The sequence below is a fragment of the Leptinotarsa decemlineata genome, unplaced genomic scaffold, assembly GCF_025532065.1.
Source record: "Leptinotarsa decemlineata unplaced genomic scaffold, Ldec_3_MD MMD2_tig00000505_RagTag_RagTag, whole genome shotgun sequence".
NCBI lineage: Eukaryota > Metazoa > Arthropoda > Insecta > Coleoptera > Chrysomelidae > Leptinotarsa > Leptinotarsa decemlineata.
This window is the reverse complement of record NW_027412549.1, coordinates 19,420,201-19,427,093: the sequence shown is the minus strand read 5'-3', so window position 1 is coordinate 19,427,093 and position 6,893 is coordinate 19,420,201. Positions and strand designations below refer to the sequence as shown.

General features: G+C 35.0%; 1 long non-coding RNA gene across 1 annotated transcript; it reads left to right on the top strand.

The window, feature by feature from the left end:
* Positions 1–4,929: 4,929 nt before the first annotated feature.
* LOC141481852 (uncharacterized) lies at positions 4,930–6,528 on the top strand. Its single transcript, XR_012465219.1, has 2 exons — positions 4,930–5,812; positions 6,145–6,528. It is a non-coding gene; the product is annotated as an uncharacterized lncRNA (long non-coding RNA).
* The last annotated feature ends 365 nt before the right edge of the window (positions 6,529–6,893 follow it).

Sequence of the window (6,893 nt, the reverse complement as noted above, 5' to 3'; positions counted from 1 at the left end):
CACAATACATATATATATATATATATATATATATATATATATATATATATATAAAATTTATTTTCACTATTGGGTTGCAGCAATTGATAAGTGAACTCTTTATAACTATTCTCAAGCTTTCGAGTAACTTAAACTCATCGTCAGGGGTACTAGAAAATACAAATTACAAATTTTTGATAATAGAATATAATATAAATGTAAATGTACAAATTTTCGTCTAATCTTCAACCTCAGATTCGTCACTGTTGCTACCGCTATTATCAAAGTGAATTATGATTGGTTCAATATTGTGTTCAATACGGTTGTCTACGTCCCACATTTTTTGCTCCTCTTTTAAAACATGCTGCATGCATTTCTTCCAGTCTTCTGCAGAAACAGTTCGAATAGCTTCTTGTAGGTGATGTTGCACGTCCACTAATTTAAATGTTCTGTTTTCTCGTGCCACATATCCTTTTACTTGCGCCCAGATTAATTCTATTGGGTTTAATTCGCAGTGGTATGGTGGTAACCTTGAAACTGTAATTCCACGACTTAACGCCATTTCATCCACTGCGAATTTTTTATATTTATCTGTGTGTAATTTTGTTAGCTGAAGTAGTTCTGCCTTTAAACTATCTTTGTTATATTGGATGTTCTTATTAATCAACCATTCTTGAATTGATGCTTTTTTCCATGTTTGTTTCGGTAATGGTTCTAAATGTCGACTATGGTATGGGGCATTGTCCATGACGATGACAGACCCAGGTTCCACAAGTTGAATGATGCCTTCAAACCATTTTTCAAACACCTCCGCATTCATCTCTTCATGGTAGTCGCCTGTTTTCTTAGATTTAAATATTAATTCACCATTTGGTAAAAATTTACTGTCGCTTCCTATATGCGTAACTATCAGACGACTACCTTTTCCAGATGGCTGTTTTAACCCAACTGACAAACCTTCAATAAAGGCTTGTCGTCCACTTGTTATATTACCATCCTGCCATACAATTTTTGACCGTATGTCCTTGGTTAACCCATGTCTCGTCCATGAAGTACAATTTTTTTTGAGCTTCCGAAATTCGTCAATTTTTCTTAGATAGTTTCTTCTCCATGCTATCATTTCTTGACTTTCAATGAGAATTCTTTTCCTGTCAACTTTTCCGTACGTAAATTTCATTTCGTGTACAAGTTTCCTAAAAGTTTCTTTACCCATTTTTGCTAAATAAGCTGAAGAAAAGTGAGATAATTGATCTAATTGTGAGTAGTGTAACAACGTATGTTCTGGCTCACCGGGAGTGGGGGTAACCTATCAGCGTCATCGAAATCGACGCAGGATGGAACGAGTATCGTAGCGATTTGAGCGTAGAACTCCGCCCCTCGGCCCCCTTGGTACTCCACCTAACCTATCGGCCCCCTCGGTACTCCACCTAACCTATCAGCTCCCTCGGCCCCCTTCAGTCACGTGATTTTAAATAAAAAAAGTTTATAGTTATGGGATTCGAACCTGGGTCGTCCGCGCCGTAGATATTGTCCTTAGCCTCTACACCATCGTAAGATATTGAAGTTAACTGCGAATGTTGGGTATTTATAGCGTTAGTTTTGTCAGGACCGAAATTGACTCATTCATTATACTTGACAGCATTTTTATTTTTGATTTCCGTAGAATGTAATCGTCATTATCATATTGAAGATAGGAAAATATACTTAGATTTGGGAAATAATTATTATTTCATGTAAAGATGTGTATGTGTGTGTAAGAGCGAGAGGCGCGTGTGACGTAATCGATGCAAAGAGAGATGGAGATTGAGGTTTTACCGGTTGCTAGTGCAAGCAGGTGTTGCCAGTTGTACAATAAATCAATGTTTATGGAGTAATGTAGCGTTGCCGGTTTGAAAATTAAGTTATAGAACACACAGAGTCATCTATGAGTCACTAGCTGAACTATCTATTAGTTGAAGAAGGGCACTGTAAACACTAGACTCTATAAGACTATACTTAGATTTGGGAAATAATTAATATTTCATGTAAAGACGTGTATGTGTGTGTAAGAGCGAGAGGCGCGTGTGACGTAATCGAAGCACAAATTTACGTAGCTTTGCGTATATTGAGAGATTCATTTGAATAATTTATCGTACAGAATTGTTTCATGTCCTGTTATCAGTAACCGCACAAAAATAGGCGCTGGATTCATCGATACAAAAGTATATGGAAACACCAAAGTTATAGAACACACAGAGTCATCTATGAGTCACTAGCTGAACTATCTATTGGTTGAAGAAGGACACTGTAAACACTGGACTCATAAGACTGCATTTGTCAAATGTCAATACATGCCAGCATGGCAGGTTCGGCGTTGCCAGTTGTACAATAAATCATTGTTTATGGGGCAATGTAGCGTTGCCGGTTTTGGAATTGATCGTGAACTACTCGACGAAAATTGGAAGCGCGAAAGTGATATATTAATAATAATGAATCAGATTTAAGAAAAAACATTACAGATTAATGAGGCTGTATCGTTTCAAAGTGTGATCCCTCAGTGTTACAAGGTATCTCAAAATACATCATTGAAAACAAACATGACGTCGAAGTGTACAGGGTGCGTCAAAATACATCATTCAAGAAAGAACATAACAGTTCCACGAGGCTGTAAGTTTTCAACGTGCGATCTCTCAATGTGTATAAGGTATCTCAAAATACACCATTGAAAAACGAATATGACGTCGAAGTGTACAGGGTGCGTCAAAATATATCATTTAAGGAAAAAAACATGTCGATTTGAAATATGATATTAATGTGTATACAAACATGTCGATTCAACAGAAGTCTAGCGTTCCAACATGTCGGAAGTCTCGTATCTTTGTTAACCAAGTTAGCATAAGCTGGAGAAAGAGGAGATCCAAAAGTGTCGAGAGGTTGAGCGTTGTGGACTCAACGTGAGGGCAATGGGGGAGCGAAGTATTCGACAATGACATTTCAAAATACGTTGTTTTCCATGCGTTTTCGATCGTTTTTCGTGCGTTTACGATCGTTTTTCGTGCGTTTTCGACCGTTTTCCGTGCGTTCATTCGTTATCGTTTCATCGTTATTGTCGTAACGGTTTTTCGTGTTTCAATATGGCAGTCATTTATCATTTAACGCGTTTCGCTAATCAAGTTGGCATCATCAGGAAATGACTAACGTCCATGCTTTGTCATATGAAGATTCATTTTGCGAATTTTCGTGCGTTTACGATCGTTTTTCGTGCGTTTTCGAGCGTTTTCCGTGCGTTCATTCGTTACCGTTTCATCGTTATTGTCGTAACGGTTTTTCGTGTTTCAATATGACAGTCATTTATCATTTAACGCGTTTCGTTAACCAAGTTAGCATCATCAGGAAATGATTAACCTCCATGCTTTGTCATATGAAGATTCATTTTGCGAATTTTCAGACTCTTGAACGAAACCTTGTGGAACACCCAACCTAACTTCTGTTACAGAGTAGTGTCGGTCAGCCAATCAGAATGGAGAAATCAAATATCGCTCGATTGATTGTGCTAGATGAAATTGAACTGGAGAATGAGGGTCGAATAATAATAATAATAGTGATAAAACATTAAAAGCTTGAAAGTGACGTAGTCAGCGTGATAGGTGGTGGCGTGTGTGATAATGAATGAGTTATTATAAAGAATAATAGCGCAACTGTCAGAAGGGCACTGAGTTGTATATTTACTAATAATGATCAGATCGTCGCATACGGCATGTCAAATGAAAGGATAAGAAATGGAGAATTCGTCGACAGAGAAAAAACAAATATGGCGTAATGAATATAATATCCAACGCCTAATGTGAAATAACATAGGAAGAATTGCAAATTCAACAAAAATCACTGAAAAAAACTTGTAATTAAAAATTGTTGGGTTATGAACAACTATAAGTTTATTCCAATTGCAGAAGCTTGATTCAAAACGCAGAATTTATTGACAAAAAAATTTAAAAAATCATTGGATACTGAAACATATGATATATTTGGATTCCTTAGGGTGAGAAGGTTTCGAATCCATCAAAAAACGACCACTTCCGGTTTCCACTTCCGGTCTTCCGATTTCGATGATTTCAACATCAATGGATTCGGTTAGATGTCATGAAACATAATTAATCATTTGTCGAAGCCAAAAGGGCCTTATAACCTATTTTCATTATACTAGCAGCAACAGACCGATGTGGGTACTCATTTCAAATGATTTCATTTGTAGATTATGAAAAGTATAATATCGAGCATCTAATGTGAAATAGCATAGAAAGAATTGCACATTTAAAGAAAATCATTGAACATATTTGAAATTAAAAGATGTTGGGTTATGAACAACTACGAGTGTAATGTAATTGCAAAAGTTTTATTCAAAACACATGATTTGTTGACAAAAAAATGAAATAATCATCGTATACTGAAACATATGGTATTTTTGGATTCCTTAGGGTGAGAAGGTTTCGAATCCGTCAAAAACAGGTCACTTCCGGTTTTCACTTCCGGTCGTCCGATTCCGATGATTTTGACATCAATGGATTCCTTTAGATGTTAAAAAACATAGTTAATCATTTTACGAAGCCAAAAGGACCTCATAACCTATTTTCGCTATACTAGTCGCAACAGGTCGATGTGGGTACTCATTTCAAATGATTTAATGTGTAGACAATGAAAAATATAATATCGAGCGCCTAATGTGAAACAGCATAGGAAGAATTGCACAGAGAATCATTGAAAAAACTTCGGATCGCCACGTACATCATGTCAAATGAAAGAAGAAAAATTGCAGAATTCATCTATAAAGAAAAAACAAATATGGTGCAACATGTCAGAAGGGCACTAACCCACATCTTCATTAATGATAACTGAATCTCAACGTGCAGCAAATCAAATGAAAGGAAAACGAATGCAGAATTCATCAACAGAGATAATAGTCGCATTATCACATGTAGCACTTCAAATAAAATGGGGAAAAAAAGCAGAATTCATGTGTTTGTTGCGCTATTCAAATCCAAGGTGACATGGATCAATGTCAACGCTGAATATGCATATAACAAAGACTCTTTGATTTTCTTTTGTTTCATTTCAGAATATGTCATCACTAATTTTTATATTCAAACCCAAAGTGACATTGATCACTGTCAATGTCGAATCTACATCCGGAGATATGCAGTTCTCAAAGCGACGAAACAAAGGCTCTTTGTTTCATTTTAAAATATGTCATCACTTATTTTACTATAAATACGTCATGCATGGCGAAATGAGTTAGTTGCATCCGTTGAAAGTGATACCAGTGACAAGTGCACCGATTCTATTTGAAAGTAAGTGTTTTAGGTTTGACTCTTTCCTCAGATGAATTTATTCAAACGTAATTTAATTGAAAATTGGTGAGAATTGTTGAATCATTTGATTTCCAAAATTTTTTTCGATATATATATATATATGTTGGATGATATCAGTCAAATGTTATACATGTCGTGGTTTGTTTGAGATAGTATTCGCATATATTGTGAATCAAAACATAAAGCTTTCATTTTTTATTTTTCACAGATGGATTTACAAAAGTTGAATGCAAGTTCGATCGTGAAGAGAAAGCCAAGTATCAAAGTAGCAGATTTGCCTGTGGAGATGCCGCAGAAAGGAAAATTTGGTGAGGCGGTCTTGTTAGATTTGGGAGATAAAGTATCATTTCTGCCCCACCGAGTGACGGAGGCGTATCGTCCTCACTTAGAAGAATTTTCATTAGGAAAATACGCTATTGTGTTCAAAGGGTTAATGGACATTGGGAAACCGAATCTTGTCATTTCATTTGAAATTGTACGAAATTAAGGTTAGTACTGTTTCCAATTTTATAGGCAAAGAGTTTTTGGGTGTATACAATATTTTTCATTCGGGTCAAAAATTCTCACTCACAGATATGATCCGCATAAAGTAGTGTTTTCATACAATATATTTCCTTCACTTAGTACGTGCAGAATATGTGTTTTAAATTCTTTATTTTGGATGACACTTGATTTTTTATTTTCATTATAAGTGTAGCAATTACTTCATGAAAGACATTACCCTCTCTGTTGGCAAAAAATTTTTTTTAGGGTATGTTTTTATTGAAAAATCGAATTTATTTCAGTGTATTTTTTTATTGAAAAATCGAATTTATTTCAGAATAATACATCAACGTGTGCAGTATCAGTCAGAGTCAACTCAACAACAACATTCAAAACCGTCATAGCAACCTGTCCAGAACGAGATTCAAATCTCAGCAGTTTCCATTTTTTTCAGTCTATAGTTGCACATTATGAGGCTAGAATTTGTCGATATTCAGTGATTTGTTGGACAAACTGCGTCTATTCAATATATAGGTACACAACCGTAATGAATTTGGAAGACTTTGAAGATTCATCGTGGTGTGTTCCAAAATTCAAGAAAAACACGCCGTTCTGTATGGGTCATTTCAAAGGAAATTTGTTCAGCTGCAGTCTCAATAACGTTGATATTTTATATAAATGGCTTTATAATATACTACCAAAATAAATAAAATACATATCACACACATCTTTTTTTGAAAATGAAAACTTATCTTATACAGGGAAAGTTGTCAAAAATATGCAATAACAAAAAATTATATACCAGATTTTATAGAGATGAAGAAACATCATATTGAAAGATACTAAGTTGACAAAAACAGGATATTTTAGAAATAAAGGAAATAAGCTTGTCTGTCATTTTAAATTCTGATTCGTTGGGTCGATTTAACAAAAAGTGGCATTTTATATCTTGAATTTTATTCAGGACATTATTATAGATGATTGACATTTGTCATTAAATTTCAAGTGTGATATTTATAAATTCATTTCGTATTGTAGTTTTTTCGAAATTCCCATTCAAAATAGCATCCTTTGATATAGATACCA